Genomic DNA, 18,188 nt, shown 5'->3' on the forward strand with positions numbered 1-18,188 from the left:
ATAAGATGGAGCGAGATTATTACCAATGTAGTGACATCAAAACTGGAGAGATGTGCTCGGATTTTCTTTTTCTAGTTAAGATTCTAGCAGCTGCATTCTGCACTCGTTGCAATCGAGTGATGTCTTTTTTTGGTAGTCCTGAGAGGAGTGCGTTACAGTAATCTAGTCAACTGAAAACAAAGGCATGGATTAGTTTCTCAGCATCTTGCAATGTTATAAGGGGTCTAACTTTTGCTATATTTCTTAAGTGGAAAAATGCTGTCCTAGTAATCTGATTAATATGTGATTTAAAATTCCGGTCAGAGTCAATAGTTACCCCTAAATTCTTGACCTCCGTCTTGACTTTTAAGCCTAATGCATCAAGTTTATTTCTATTTCATTATATCGATTTTTGCCAATCACTAAAATTTGTTTTCTCCTTATTTAGTTTGGGAAAATTACTACTCATCCATTCAGAAACACAAGCAAGACATTGTATCAGTGAATCAAGAGAGTCGGGGTCATCAGGCGCTACTGATAAATACAGTTGTGTGTCATCAGCATAGCTGTGGTAGTTTGTGTTATCCCCTGAGATAATCTGACTTAATGGAAGCATGTAAATCAAAAAGAGCAGCAGACCCAGGATAGAATATCATGTGTCTTTGAAGTATAATTACTTCATCTAACAAAGAATTTTCTACCTGCCAAGTAAGACTCAAACAAATTTAAGACACTGCCAGAGAAGCCCACCCATTGACTAAGGTGACTTCTAAGAATATTGTGGTCAATGATATAAAATGCGGCACTCAGATCTAAGAGGATGAGAACAGATAAACAGCCTCTGTCTGTATTTACCTGCAAGTCAGCAGGTCAGTTGAATATAGTCTCTAGAAACTTTATTTTTGATGATTCAAATAGATTATTATAGAATACAAGACCCCACTGTGTTTATTGTTATGTAGATTTATGTAGTATTCTAATTACATTTTCATTCATTCATATACAGTATATCAAGGTGATCCCTTGTAGTTTTCAGTTTGCAATATGCCTTGGTCTGGTGCGCACCGCGCTTTCGGTGTCAAAGCATTCTACAAAAACAACAAATCCATCATCACTACGCAATGAGCCTTCTAAACACACTTCAGCATTCCTCCTAACAGTGATGTCCCAAATTGGAAAACAATTCTTCAGTGGGTGGCTAAATTTAGACAGACGAGTACAACATTGAACAGAAAATATCCAGGCCATCCTCGGAGTGTACAAATGCCTGAAAACATCCAACCTGTAAGGGAGTCAATTTTTGCAGTCTCCTAGACATTCAGCACGCAAACATTCTTCTTGTGCACTTCATCAGAGACTCCTGCACAGTGAGCGTGTTACAGTTTGGTGTGCTGTTGCAGAATTTGGCATTGTAGGCCCTTACTTTTTTTGAGGAGGGGAGAGCAACATCACCGTCACTTCAGACTGTTACATTGACATGCTACAGAACTTTTTGCAGCCCCAACCGGAAGAAATGGATATGGTGGATACCTGGTTTCAACAGGATGGAGCAACAGCTCATACGACACGGAGAGTTTTGCGGGAGATGTTTCCAGAGAAGCTGATATCCTGCGTGGTGATGTCGGGTGACCTTCACGTTTGCCTGATCTCACTCTGTGTGATTTCTTCTTGTGGGGCTATCTCAAATCGAAGGTATACACACACCAACCTCAAAATCGTGAAGCCCTCAAGGATGCCATTCACCACGAAATCGCCGCTATTCTTCTTGGAATGGTTGAACGAGTTAAGCAAGCATTCAGAAAGCATCTTGAAGAGTGTATCGCTAATGATGGCAACTACCGTGAAGACATCATTTTTAAAACACAGTGAAAAAAATCTATTATGTATACCCTTTCTTGTGTCGTAATGTGCAGTGGGCAGAAGGAGGAAGGTGTCGATGCTCAACGCCTGCAATCCCTTTTGATTGATAACACACCAAATCCACATCGCATAATAGGTGTACAGGCACATGGAAATGTGTTCATTTTACTGTCTGTCTTTGTGTGAATACGGTATGGATGTTTTAGGTTTGGAAATTAAGCATCAAATTGTCCAATTTGTAGTGAGACAGTGGGAGCGATACCGAGTTTTCTCATACAGTATAACACAAGTGGCGACAGGTATGATGATGTAATGGATATAACTGATAAACAAAATTTCTCAATACCAGTTATGTAAACTGTAAGCTGCATCTGAATTTTTTTACAAGTGTACTCAAAGTTTATAGAAATGGTGTATTATTTGTTAAATTTAGGGTAAACAATCAGACAGTTGAAAGATTGTGCTACATGGGAGCTTTATGCATCGGGCACTTTGATGTTTATGAACCAATTACTACTTTATCTTCTGAAACTCAAAATTGGTTACACCAAACATTATAATCAAGTACATTCTCTTGCTTATCTGATATGACCTAATTTTCTCAAAACTATTCTAATAAAACAGCAAAACATAAGCGTCATACTAGCTACACAGACAATATCAGACTTGTGGTTGCTACTTATACACAAAAACAACAACAACATTTATTTATATATAAACTGGAAGAATCCTAACTCTCCTCTTTTAAGTCAGTGGGTAACCGATGTTTTATACTATTTGAAATTGGAAAAAATCAAATATTCTGTTAGAGGATCTGTACAGATTTTTTTTAAAACCTGGCAGGATATAATCAATAAAATTTTAGAATAAGCTCTTAAAGCACCGAGGAAGTAATCATCTCCTCCGCATTTCTTTTTCCTCTCCATTCATCTCTACTGGCCTATTAAACTCATCAATTTAAGTTTTACCCCGTTGGCCATGCTCTCTCTCTCAGGAGTGGGGGTCGACTTGCTTTTCAATCCTATTTTTTTGTAAAAATTGATCGATTTGTATGAATGATTACAATAAAATTAAAAAAGAAGAAAAAGAACATTTATTTTTATAGCATGTTTTCATACAAATGATGCAGCTCAAAGTGCTTTACAAGATGAAGAAAGAAAAAAGAAAAATATAAAAATAAGATTAGGCGATACTAAGTAACAAAGAATAAGGTAAGGTCCGATGGCCAGAAGGACAGAAAAAAACAAAACAAAACTCCAGAGGGCTGGGGAAAAAACAAAATCTGCAGGAGTTCAGAGGACACGAGACCACCTAACCCCCCACTAGGTATTCTACCTAACATAAATGATCTAAATCAGTCCTCATGGTTTTCAAGCATTATTTGGAAGAATTAGATGATGAAAAAATGATGACAACAAAGTCCCCAAACAAACAGACTTGTTTGCCTGAAATAAAAGATCCTAAAGTGAACAGACTTGCAGTTGTTAAACACACACATAAACTTCCAAAAGTTCACAAGAGCTGCTATTAGTAAATAAACCTCAAAACATGAACAGAGAAATTCCTGTTTGACATGCATTCCAAATCAGTTATTTTCCTTGGCTCAAAAATTCCAATGATGGGCTTAATTATAATTGACACATTGATTGTAAATCTAATAAAGAAATTCTTGTGGGCCCATGAATGTTAAATGTTTATATTGTTGTGCATTGAAATGGACCGATGAGCCATCTGGAATGTGCAGCAAAAGTGGAAACAAAATCAAATTATCACCTTTTAAAAACTTACCAGCGCCTATTAAAAGTTTAGTATTTGGTGTACATCCAGACTCTGAACATTTTCTTAGTGCTATAAGAAAATAAAATAGTGTGTTTCAAATGACATCATTTAGTTCAAAAAGAATAATGTTAGTCAATTTCCTGCCAAATTTTAAAGTACAAGGTCAAGTGTTTCACCTAATGGGAAGCAAAAATATTAGCGAGATACGCAGGTTGTGTGATCCCCTCCAATATCTGTTGATGTTTTGCTGTGGCGACGATGGCTACAATGTTTCTGTTCCTCAAGTACATGCTTCGGCCAAAGAGCCTGCCCATCAGACAATTTCGGCAACAAACTTCTATTCCTATAGAATTATTATGTCCGCTTTAAGTCATAATCATTTACCATATTACAGAGGATATTCAAGAGTAAGCAGCTCCTAATTTTATTATTTGACTGATGCCTTTATCTAAAGTGACTTACAACATTTCAGATACAATCGCTCTCATTTTTTTCCCCTTGTTGGAGTGCAGGCAGGTGAAGTGATTTCCTGATGGTCACAGTCATTGTCTTAAGAAATTTGCCGGTCGAAGCGGGGTAACTCCGATAGTTCAAGAAACATCAGCTTGTCAGTTAGAACTGGGGAGACAGGCCTACTTTGTAGTTTGCCAGAGTACTTGATTTCAGCCTAACAATGGTGACCCATGAAGCTCTTTCTAACTTGTAACAATGTCAAAATCAAAATCAACCCTGGACCTTAAGCCTTTATTTGATTAGTCTTGTCTATTACATGAATTAAAGGGGAGTTTATTTTATTAATGATTAGCTGTCCCCCGTGGCTCCGCACACATAGCAGTGAAACAGGACAAACTTTAAAAACCAATCAAAAAAAATTTAATAATTTGTATTGAGAAAAATTAATATTGATAGCTTTCCTAGCCGAGGGCCTCTTCATATACAATATTTTTGGTTTTGCTATCAGGGGCAAGAATGTAGCTGTGACCTCTTTGCCAAAAATGTAAAAAGTTGGCAAGGTATCTCCGTCCAAGTGGAAGGTAGGTATGCATCAACATCAAATGTTGGCACTGTATCTGATTGTGTTCTGAGGGGAGAGCATCCCTTACGTGGGGAGAAGAGCATGTGGCCGTGATATCTCTGGCAACCAGCAGGTACCCTCTAAAACACACGTAGCTCTGATCTCTCTATCAAAAATGTCAAATGTTACTCCTTAACAATCTCCAGATGATAATGTCTGCTGAACAAACAGGTATCACTAGCTAAGCGGAGGCAAGGTACACTCCAACATGTGGTGAGAGGTAGAGTGACTCGAATGGAGGCTGGCACGTGAGTAAGGATGGTCCTGCCTCCCCAGCTCCTCAGCCCACAGCCTGTCTCTCCGATTCTCGCAAATAAATTGATGTCGCAAACCGAACTATGATCCTTAGCATAATGAGAGAAGTCGCAAAATCAACCGGAATGTTCAACCAAATTATAGAAAAAAACTCGGATCTAAATCCATGAAGTAGTTCTCTTGTGAAAAGCGGGCAGACATATATGTTGTATATATAGAGATACTAGCAAAATACCCGCGCTTCGCAGCGGAGAAGTAGTGTGTTAAAGAGGTTATGTAAACATATATATATACATACACATATATACATATATATACATATCTACATATACACATATCTACATATACATATCTACATATACACATCCACATATATATACAGTATATATATACACATATCAACATATATATACACATACATATACACACATACATAAACACACACAAATACATATATACATACATACATAGTGCGTTGTAACACGGGCTGTGATTGTTACATGGGAGGGAGACGACAAATCACAGCTTCCCGCTTTCTAATCGGGCCTGTGATTAGTGCTTTGACGGATGCCCAGATCCCACAGTATGTCCCCTTAGGAGAGGCGTTAGGCAAGTGTAATTGAATAGCGGTGCTGCAAGTTTAGCTTTACACCTCTTTTTAAGGCTTATTGACTGAAAGGGGCTTTCATGAAAAAACTTCGGGCTTTGCTACAGGATACACCCTCCACAAGTTAAGGAAGTAAAAATAAAGGTATATATTTCTGTTTTATTTAAACCTTTTAAGTTCGTATGCATAGCCCCATTTGGCTGTTTTAGGTTTTTTTATCTGGTGTACCGACATTTTTGTGCATTTAACGGCTGAAATCTAACGTGGTTTGTGCCCTTCAGAATGAAAACAGTTTGCATTTACTTTTTTAATAAAAAGCGAGCTTTTAAGCCTGAGAAATCACTCCGTAAATGCACACGTTTAATTCTTTATCACTTCAAACAACTGAACTATCCAGAACATTTCAGGCATACATCCAGCATTCAAACTATGTATAAAAAGCACAACTGTTAAAGGAATTCAGCATTTCTTAATTGAAAATGTTCCTTTAATCCTCAACATGTCTCAATGAGTCGTTCTGGTGGTTTTACTTGACATTTTGATATTCTGGTTAATTGTGTTTGCAGTTGAGATGTTCTTTCCTGATTTATACTTGTTTTCTCGTTAATATTTGTTTCGCTGGTGTTAGTGTTCTGATTAGAGGTCATTGGTCCTTTGATGTCTTGACGGTTTCTTCTTAGAACAGCTCCTATTACTAAATTCCGTCACATACTGGTCTATTGTTTCTCCGCTTTTCTGGAAACATATAAAAAAACTTGTGCCGCTCAAACATCACATTGCGCTTTGGGTTGCAATATGTTTCGAATTTTTCAACTATTTTGTTCAATTTCATATTGTCTCCATCTTCTTCAAACTGAAAATTGTTATACACCTCTAGCGCCTTTTCGCCAATTACATGTAGAAGCATAGACGCTTTCATTTTTTCACTTTTCCTACCTGCTTCAATCGCAGCAAGATACAACTCGAATCTCTGTTTAAATCTTTTCTAATTTTCAGCTACATTTCCCTTTAACTGGAAATTTGGTGGGGGCTGTAATCCTAACATATTTTTTTTTCTCTTTTGCTAGAACGTCTTAGCGCTTTCTGATCACGTTTTCGTGTTACTCACAGACACGAGACTCGTTCAAAAGCTGAACCTCTTCTTCAGATTTCTCTTCCAATCTGCCACTTCTGACACCATGTAGTGATCTTGTTAGGTTCGTAGTTTAATCAATACACAGGATTGAAAGATATAATAACTTTTTAATAGACAGACTTTAGAGACATTTACTGTACAAGTTACTAATCGTTCTTTAGTTCACGCCCATTCTCTTACTTGCATCTGCATTCACAGGCATTACTAATCATTCTGTAAGTATCCCTTAATAGATCTTACTAATCAACTATCATTACAAAATCCAACGTGGTCTGTGCCCTTCAGAATGAAAACAGTTAGCATTTACCATTTTAATAAAAGGCGAGCTTTTAAGCCTGAGAAATCACCCCGTAAATGCACACGTTTAATTGCACGTGTTAATATGTATGCTTACACAGTATTAAAAGACACTCAAAAATTAACGTCATTTACCTTCGTTCCCGCGTTTGACTCGTGCTGTAAATCTCTTCCTTGTTTTTAGTTCAAGTGTTTACGTAGGAGGCGTGATGACGCGATACGTGACTCCGCCTCCTCCATTAGAGTATATGGACAAAAAACAGGTTCCAGTTATGACCATTACACGTAGAATTTCGAAATGAAACCTGCCTAACTTTTGTAAGTAAGCTGTAAGGAATGAGCCTGCCAAATTTCAGCCTTCCACCTACACGGGAAGTTGGAGAATTAGTGATGAGTCAGTCAGTCAGTCAGTCAGTCAGTGAGGGCTTTGCCTTTTATTAATTAGTATAGATAGTTCCTAAAGCAAATATAACTGATCCATACAGTGCATCCGGAAAGTATTCACAGAGCTTCACTTTTTCCACATTTTGTTATGTTACAGCCTTATTCCAAAATGGATTAAATTCATTTTTTTCCTCAGAATTCTACACACAACACCCCATAATGACAACATGAAAAAGTTTACTTGAGATTTTTGCAAATTTATTAAAAATAAAAAAACTGAGAAATCACATGTACATAAGTATTCACAGCCTTTGCTCAATACATTGTCGATGCACCTTTGGCAGCAATTCCAGCCTCAAGTCTTGTTGAATATGATGCCACAAGCTTGGCACACCTATCCTTGGCCAGTTTCGCCCATTCCTCTTTGCAGCACCTCTCAAGCTCCATCAGGTTGGATGGGAAGCGTCGGTGCACAGCCATTTTAAGATCTCTCCAGAGATGTTCAATCGGATTCAAGTCTGGGTTCTGGCTGGGCCACTCAAGGACATTCACAGAGTTGTCCTGAAGCCACCTTTGATATCTTTCTTGGCTGTGTGCTTAAGGTCGTTGTCCTACTGAAAGATGAACCGTCGTCCCAGTCTGAGGTCAAGAGCGCTCTGCAGCAGGTTTTCATCCAGGATGTCTCTGTACATTGCTGCAGTCATGTTTCCCTTTATCCTGACTAGTCTCCCAGTTCCTGCCGCTGAAAAACATCCCCACAGCATGATGCTGCCACCACCATGCTTCACTGTAGGGATGGTATTGGGTGGTAGGGATGGGGATGAGCAGTGCCTGGTTTCCTCCAAACGTGAAACCTGGCATTCACACCAAAGAATTCAGTCTTTGTCTCATCAGACCAGAGAATTTTCTTTCTCATGGTCTGAGAGTCCTTCAGGTGCCTTTTGGCAAACTCCAGGCGGGCTGCCATGTGCCTTTTACTAAGGAGTGGCTTCCGTCTGGCCACTCTACCATACAGGCCCGATTGGTGTATTGCTGCAGAGATGGTTGTCCTTCTGGAAGGTTCTCCTCTCTCCACAGAGGAGCTCTGGAGCTCTGACAGAGTGACCATCGGGTTCTTTGTCACCTCCCTGAGTAAGGCCCTTCTCCCCCGATCGCTCAGTTTAGATGGCTGGCCAGCTCTAGGAAGAGTCCTGGTGGTTTTGAACTTCTTCCACTTATGGATGATGGAGGCCACTGTGCTCATTGGGAAATTTTTCTGCAACCTTCCCCAGATGTGTGCCTCGAGACAATCCTGTCTCGGAGGTCTACAGACAAGTCCTTTGACTTCATGCTTGGTTTGTGCTCTGACATGAACTGTCAACTGTGGGATCTTATATAGACTGGTGTGTGCCTTTCCAAATCATGTCCAGTCAACTGAATTTACCACAGGTGGACTCCAATTAAGCTGCAGAAACATCTCAAGGATGATCAGGGGAAACAGGATGCACCTGAGCTCAATTTCGAGCTTCACGGCAAAGGCTGTGAATACTTATGTACATGTGCTTTCTCAATTTTTTTATTTTTAATAAATTTGTAAAAACCTCAAGTAAACGTTTTTCACGTTGTCATTATGGGGTGTTGTGTGTAGAATTCTGAGGAAAAAAATGAATTTAATCCATTTTGGAATAAGGCTGTAACATAACAAAATGTGGAAAAAGTGATGCGCTGTGAATACTTTCCGGATGCACTGTATGTCTAAGCGCAGACATCACTGTTATTAGATGCCTTCATGTTTTTATTAGCAATGCTACTTTACTCTGTATGCCATAAACCTATAAATTGTAAGAAAATACTACAAATTAACTTCAGAAAATATGTCATAATATTATACATACAAACAGCCGATGAGCTCTGACTGCGATGTCAAGCACTTCAACACTGTGTCTGCTTTGATGGGCTTTCATTTTGAACTAATCCTTGATTATTTCATCGGGGGTACCAAAGATCTTGTGCTCATGCTCTGTGAGGTAATGGAATGATATTTAAATCATGTTTGATTTTGACAGTTCACTGGACTGCAACATCTGCAGCAAATCATCTCGAACCACAAGACCTCTCCACAACCTTAGTCTCCCCACCTTGAAGACAAAACTCAGAGTTCTTTGGCATACTAAGAAAGGAAACAAAGAGGTTGCAGTCTTTTGAAAGTTGTCCATTATTTTCCATACACTAGCTGTCAGTCTTAAAGCCAAATTCATAATCTTATTTTAAAGAACATCTGGACCGTAAAGATTGCAATGAAGGCAATGTTATAAAAACATTAGTGTGGCTTACAGGAACATCTTGTACTGTGTTACACTTTCGTCTTAGTTTCTAATCTTCTGACACTTCTAGCATTCTCATTCTTATTGCAACTTCATACTGTATATTTTTCTAAATTATATGTTTAAAATTATTCATTATCTCACAACGTTTTAACTGTCCCCATTCCTGGTTTGGTTTAATTATATATATATGCCTTAAATTCTGAACTACTGCTATAAAACCCATCATTTTTAAATTTATTTACAAGTAGATGGTTGTCACCTATGCAACTTAAGAAGGCACTTGTTTTGGGGGTAAACGTGTATCATAACAACCTAAGCACTACCGGCAGATACTGTAAGAGAACATTACAAACTATTCCTGATGGCAAACTCGACAGCTGCGCAAGATGGTCTGGGTGGCCATTTATCTAGATCTATAAGTGCTTTACATTCCACAAGGTCTGCACACACCCAGAGACTCCAGGATCTCCGGTGGACTGTAACACATACAGCAGAATAACCCTACATACGCACACAGGTTCTACGAATAGTTCCTATTCTGACATTAAATTCCAGTTTGTAGTCATTATTTATTGTGATATTTATAAAGAGCATCATAGTACACTGTATATAACTATAAATAAAAAGCATAAACTTTGTTGAAAATTAAACAAGTCCAAAAGACAAACATGAATTGAATCAGTATGACTGCCTCAGGTCCATTCTGGCCTTCTTTTTAATGTCACTGGGACAGGCTCTGGACACCTGCAATCCCATGTAGGATAAAGCAGGACAGAAAATGGATGGATGGCTGAGTGACAGTGAATGTGCCTTTTGATCGACTGTAGGATGATCAGGGGAAACAGGATGCACCTGAGCTCAATTTTGAGCTTCATGGCAAAGGCTGTGAATACTTATGTACATGTGCTTTCTCAGTTTTTTTATTTTTAATAAATTTGCAAAAATCTCAAGTAAACTTTTTTCACGTTGTCATTATGGGGTGTTGTGTGTAGAATTCTGAGGAAAAAAATGAATTTAATCCATTTTGGAATAAGGCTGTAACATAACAAAATGTGGAAAAAGTGATGCGCTGTGAATACTTTCCGGATGCACTGTATGTATCAGTCATATTTGCTTTAGGAACTATATCTCTATATATACAACATATAATATCTGTCTGCCCGCTTTTCACAAGAGAACTACTTCATGGATTTAGATCGAGTTTTTTTCTATAATTTGCTTGAACATTCTGGTTGATTTTGCGACTTCTCTCATCGTGCTAAGAATCATAGTTCGGTTTGCAACACCAATTTATTTGTAAGAATCCGAGAGATAGGCTGTGGGCTGAGGAGCTGGGGAGGCAGGATCTTTGTCTCATCAGACCAGAGAATTTTCTTTCTCATGGTCTTAGAGTCCTTCAGGTGCCTTTTGGCAAATTCCAGGTGGGCTGCCATGTGCCTTTTACTAAGGAGTGGCTTCCGTCTGGCCACTCTACCATACAGGCCCGATTGGTGGATTGCTGCAGAGATGTGGTTGTCCTTCTGGAAGGTTCTCCTCTCTCCACAGAGGACCTCTGGAGCTCTGACAGAGTGACCATCGGGTTCTTGGTCACCTCCCTGACTAAGGCCCTTCTCCCCCGATCACTCAGTTTAGATGGCCGGCCAGCTCTAGGAAGAGTCCTGGTGGTTTTGAACTTCTTCCACTTACGGATGATGGAGGCCACTGTGCTCATTGGGACCTTCAAAGCAGCAGAAATTTTTCTGCAACCTTCTCCAGATGTGTGCCTCGAGACAATCCTGTCTCGGAGGTCTACAGACAAGTCCTTTGACTTCATGCTTGGTTTGTGCTCTGACATGAACTGTCAACTGTGGGACCTTATATAGACAGGTGTGTGCCTTTCCAAATCATGTCCAATCAACTGAATTTACCACAGGTGGACTCCAATTAAGCTGCAGAAACATCTCAAGGATGATCAGGGGAAACAGGATGCACCTGAGCTCAATTTTGTGCTTCATGGCAAAGGCTGTGAATACTTATGTACATGTGCTTTCTCAAGTAAATTTTTTTCACGTTGTCATTATGGGGTGTTGTGTGTAGAATTCTGAGGAAAAAAATGAATTTAATCCATTTTGGAATAAGGCTGTAACATAACAAAAGGTAGAAAAAGTGATGTGCCGTGAATACTTTCCGGATGCACTGTAATGTCCCTCAAGGTCTGCTGTAGGTCTGCTGTTTTTTCTGTTTAAAATTTGCCACTAGGAAATGTCATTTGGAAATAATTTTCATTTGTGATTGTGATTCATTAAACTGGATGACATTTTTTCAGTTATGTTGTTGTTCAACTGCTTTCACTATGTGAAAAATTTGAGAAATTAATGTTATTCATTCTCTAATTTGGATATTAAATTCTTGTAGTGGATGTGAATCATATAAACAATAGGGCAATCCTAGTGGCCCCTAATTCTATGGCCTTAACCTTTAGATTGGTGAAATCCATCCAATATTTAGGTGTTCCATTTAGCACCATTTTAGTGATGCCATCTAAGATGTGCTTTTTATCTACCTTGAAATGATTACGCAATTGAGGCAATTTAGTAATATGAAGGATCTCATAATGCTAGTTTCTTTATTTGTTTCAAGCAAATTTGAATGTTGTAATGCTTTATTCTCAGGGTGTTCAAATCATTCTACTACTACTTTACAGGTAACACAAACCATTGTGGCAAGGATCAACAACAGAGATAGGAAGTAAAATCAAATACATTAAGATCTTTGTTCTCTAAAATAGGTTCTAGTCAAGTCAATTGATAATTTCAGTATCCTCCTTCCATCTTATAAGTTTATGACGACTTTGTCTCCTTTCAGTTACCTTTCTTATTCTAAAGCACACACTATATTCACAAGATGAAGTCTGCTTTATAATCATAGGGATGAATAAGACAACTTGTAGGAAACATAGCCTTTGCCCACTTCTGTTCATTCTGCATTACTGAATGGCAATCATCATTACTTTATGTTAAAACATTCTCTGTCTCTTCTTCCTGTTGCACTGTGGTATTTCTTGTCCACTGACAAAATCGCCCATCAGTGTGGACAAGAAGTAATCGCATCAATGTAGACAGACCTAGCAATAGGTCATCATGATTACGATTCCACCAACATCATACACAAGACACTGTATTGTAGCATATTATAGAAGTCTCATGCTGGGTGGGACTGGATGGCTAGTTATAGGCCTAGGTCATATTTGTTTCCGTCCTCTTGTTTTCATTTCCTCTGTTTCCATATATATGTTATTTAAGTTAAACTGATATAATTTAGCCTACTTTCCCATTAATTGTTTTCAACTGAATGGCTATCATATACATTACTTGCATTAGAAGCATTAAGAATCTAATAACATGAAGAAGTTCAGAAAGAAATATTTTACATGAATTTTTTGTTTTCCTTCCATCTGCCCAGTGGGCTGGATTTGTAAAAGCTGACCACATCTGATCAGACTCCTGCTCTCCGTTTCCAGGGTCTTCCTCTTTGGCCCCCTTTGGGCCTTTGTTTATCAAAACATGTTGGAAAAGGCACCCTCACTAAATTTCAGACCACCTCAATCACGCAGGGGTACAGCTAAGCTCTTCAAGATTCTTGAGCTCCACATCCTAGTGTTGCAGTGGAACCTCATTTAGTCCGCATGTATAAATAAATTTGTCCCTCTTGTCAGCACAAACAGAATGCGAGGCCAAGGAGGGACAGCATTTTTTGGTATAATGATTTGATTTTTTCCAAAACTCACCAGAATTTCCATGTCATTTAACCCAAGAATGTATGTATTGGCTTCCTTTGGCTTTCCTAATCAGTCAAATACATTTGTTTCTTAATAAAACAAAGAATTTGTGGTCAGAAATCAAACCCGTGTTTCTGGCTGAATTCCATGTCAAATTCTTTTTCGAAATATTCGGTGAGAACTGTGGACTAAAATCTGTTAAGAACACAGTCTCATTTACTTCATTCCCCAACTTAAAACATTAACAATAATGAACTCCATTATCATCCAACTTGACCCTTCAAAATAGGCTGACAATGTAAAGTGGTCAGTTTGTGTAGTGTTGACTTTTCAAATTAGTTCTACACCAATCAGCCAGGGCATTAAAACCCCTGACAGGTGAAGTGAATAACATTGATTATCTCATTACAGCAGCACCTGTCAAGGGGTGGGATACGTTATGTAGAGAATGAAGAGCTGGTTGCTGAAGGTGGTGAGCGACTTTGAGGGCCAAGTTGTGAAGTCTAGACGACTGGGTCAGAGCATCTCCAGAACCGCAGGTCTTGTGGATTATTCCTGGAATGCAGTTGTTAGTACCTACCAAAAGTGGTCCAAGGAATAATACTGGTCAGCCAACAAACAGGGTCATGGGCACCCAAGGCTCATTGGTGCACCTAAGGAGTGAAGGCTAGCCTGTCTGGTCCAGTCCCACAGAAGAGCTTCTAAAGCACAAGTAGTTGAAAAGCTTAATACTGGCCATACAGTAAAGGTGCTGGAACATACAGTGCATTGCAGCTTGGTCAGAGGGCCCATCCTGACCCCTGTCCACCACCGAAAGCACCTACAATGGGCAGGTGATTAGCAAGTGGATCATGGAGCAATGGAAGAAGGTGGCCTTGCCTGATGAATCACGTTTTCTTTTAGATCATGTAGATGGCTGGGGAAGAGATGACAGCAGGATGCATTATGAAAAGGAGGCAGTGTAATGCACTTGGCAATGTTCTGCTGAGAAACCTTGGGTCCTGGTATTCATGTGGATGTTACTTTGACATGTACCATCTACCTAAAGATTGTTGGAGGCCACATACACCCCTTCATGATAACAGTATTTGCTAATGGCAGTGGCTTCTTTCAAAGGGATGCTGCGCCATTCCACAAGGAAAAAATTGTTCAGGAGTGGTTTGAGGTACATGACAAAGAGTTCAAGGGGTTTACTTGGCCTCCCAATTCCCCAGATCTCATCTGTGAGATGTGTTGGAAAAACAAGTCTGATCCATAGACGCCCTACCTTGCAACTTACAGGACTTAAAGGATCTGCTACTAATATCAGTGTCCAATACCATAGTAAACCTTTAGAGGTCTTGTGGAGGCCATATCTTGATGGATCAGAGCTATTTTGGTGGCATAAAAAAGTCCTAAATAATATTAGGCAGGTGGTTTTAATGTTGTGGCTGATTGGTGTACTGTACATTGCTGTGTGCCCGATACTTTTCTCTCTCTAAATTTGTACTAGTTAAAGGCATATGAAGTAAAATATACAGTAATCCTACATCGTATACAGTCTTCAATATAGGACTGAAGACCCTGCTGAAAACATCAAGGCAGGACCATAAATATCAGATAATAATGCCTTCTTTTTGGTTTAATAAGGCCAGTCCACCTTTAATACAAAGTTGATAGCGTCTGTAAGAAGTTGCAGTGCACCACAATGAACAGCATCAAAAGATTCCAGGGATGTATAAGGAACATTCATAAAACTGTTGTAGCAACAGGAACAGTGGTCTTCTATCGTGCAATGTAAAGCATGACCTGCTGCTAGTGAGAAAGCCATCTTATGTCTTAGCTTAACATAACATTCTCAAACCCACCTACTTTGTAGCATTTTTGTTAATTCCTTCTATCCGAATACTAAGTTGCATATCATAATTTACTTACTTAGTGAAGTCTCCATTTAAGGTCTGAACCTTACACATTCTCATGTTTGATATTGTGGGTGAAAGAAATGAACATGAATTTCATTTTATTGGCAACATCAGTGAATTCAACGTGCACATCATACATGTGCTGGAGCAGAAACAGTCAAGACAGTTATCACAAAGATGAATCTAACAGTTTCCAACCTTACTCTCTTTATGTTTTGAATTGATCCACTAAGGACTGAGGCTCAACAACTATTCTTTGTTATTTCCATATTTCTACGCTGAGTATGTTCAAAGACCAAACAGAGTTAGAAATGTATCAGTTGTCCAAAGTGCTTAGCTAAGTGAGAAAACATAGGGAATGGTCTATAATTATTTTAGTCGCTAGAAATGCCACACATCTTTAGGAAATAACATCCAGTATGTTAGTTTCCAAACCTTAAGAGTGACCCTTGCTTTAATGTCTGATTGAAAATATGGGTGGGTGGCTCAGCGTTAACTGATGCTGCCCTTAACACAAGCCATGAGTATGGCCTGTCAGGTCCAGGTCCAACACTTCAAGGACTTTTTTTATGAACTACTTCAATGTCCACAAGACCTTCATATTTAAAAAGCTAAGTGATGATCAGTTGTCTGTGACCATCCAGGTTGGCTCCATGTCTTTTGTTGGCTTGAACCCAGAACGTAACCAAGGAAGAACTAAGCAACAGATTTTAGTACCACCTGAGATAGTGAAAAGTGTTCATCGGCTTTTATTTTCAACAAAAACAAACAACAAATGGTCACAGGGCTCAAAAACCCAAAATGTTAAAAGTGCAGTGCCCAAAGTTCTTTGATAAATAAGTATTGCATAAAATTAGTGTTGGTCAATAAACAAATAATCCATTAAAACTGGGTGAAAATCACAAGCCCTGGTGCACTCTTCTGAAAAACTGACGTTTTCTTTGCTTTCCTCAGATGGGATCCTCTAGCCAGAGAAGACATCCTCCCGACAGGCACAGCCAACCTTTAAAATCCAAGCTTGGATCCCTGCTGCCATCAAAGGCTCCCCACAGGGTATTGCACCAAGCCTCACCCCTCTGACCCCTTGCTGCCAATCCTCAGCCTTACACGGGAGCTGTCTTGAGCAAGTGGTCACTCCAGCGACTTGAACATGCTCATCCCAAGTGACCCTCTTCAGCACCTTTGAATATCGGTCACTCTGTACCGCATGCTGGCTCCTCACGATCCCACTGTCTCTGTCCTCCTTCTTTTCACTTTAACCTCTGTCTTTCAGTTTCATTGGTTCATGGTTTTCCCCCTTGTCTCACACAGGCTCTCTTTTTAATCTGCTCTTGGCCGCGGGTGCTGCAATTATCTACTCTGAAGTGTGAATAAAGCACTTGACTGATCCACTCATGTTTGCATGTAAATGCGCGCACCCCAAGCACCCCAAATAACCCCGGAGCAGCATGAGCACTCAGCCCTGTAGTCTGCACGCTCCGAGTCATTCACTTATTTATTTAGAAACGCATGTCACCTTGGAGCTCCCTATCACACTGTCTGTTTCCAGCAGCTGCACAAATGAATCAGACATGAATAAGTTGTCCAACAGAACAGATAAAATGTGTATTATTGCCAATTTATCTGCTATAGCAATGGTTCTCAACCAGTGAGCTGCGGCCCATTAAGGAACCTCATTAAATTCCCAGCAGGGACACAAAATGACTGAAAATAATAATACAATTGCAGCAAAACTCTCAAATACTCAAGCTATAGCAGGAGAATCAAACTTGTCTCTTTAACGCAGACGTCTTCATCAGTATCCAAAATATGTTACATACAGCATGTAATGACTGTCAGTTTTCTCAAAGACCCCCTTTAACGTTCATTTCACAGATTGCATCTGTATATAATTGAGCAAAATACATTTACACAGGCTGTTAAAAGTATCCACTGTTATTAATCTTTAGAGCACTGCACACTACAGCTAATGACCTGTACTTAGAATGGGCATTTCACAAGGATCCACCACAAAAAAGTGAAAAGATGGTGACCTCCCACACTGCCATAGAGAAACGTCAAAGACGTGACAGTCTCATGAAGGATATGGTAGGACGACTAAACACTTGCCACCACTCTTCTCACTTTTTAAGGCTGCATAGCTAATGGTGCCAAAAAGACACTAAAGTTATTAAAAACTAGCTGTCCTCCGCGGCTCTTAAAAAAAAAATCATATAAAAAAATGTAATTCTGGCCAAGTGAAACATCAACTGTTGGCACTGTATCTGATCGTGTTTAGCTCTGACGGGACAGCATCCCCCGTGTGGAGAGAAAAGCACGTGGCTGTGATATCTCTGTCAATCAGCAGCTACCCTCTAAAACACACATAGCTCTGATCTCTCTCTCAAAAACATCAAACGTTATTCCTTAACAATCTGTAGATGATAATGTCTGTTGAACAAACAGTTATCTCTAGCTAAGTGGAGGCAAGGTACGTTCCAACATGTGGTGAGAGGTGGACCGACTCAAACAGAGGAAGGTGCGTGAGTGAGGAGGACCCCGTCCTCATCCCCTTGGCCCTCAGCTGCTCTCTCTGATTCACACAAATCAGTTGTTACCACAAGCAAACTATGATACCACTGGTCAACAAGCATTTTGTTACTGGGATTCTTTCATCTGTACTTTAACAAATTTCACTTGCTGACTCCAAATCTGAAAACCATTTTCGTCCAGCACGTCCCATTTTTTAGTTTTGATGTTCCAGGTCTTGGACAACTAGGATGACTGGACAGTAAAGGCGATGTGTTTCAGCATGAAAGAAATAAGTTTGGTCTCGAGAAAAGTGAAGTCAAAATTAAGGAAGGTGATTTTCTT

Source organism: Erpetoichthys calabaricus, chromosome 2 (assembly GCF_900747795.2).
Source record: "Erpetoichthys calabaricus chromosome 2, fErpCal1.3, whole genome shotgun sequence".
In the NCBI taxonomy this organism is placed as follows: domain Eukaryota; kingdom Metazoa; phylum Chordata; class Cladistia; order Polypteriformes; family Polypteridae; genus Erpetoichthys; species Erpetoichthys calabaricus.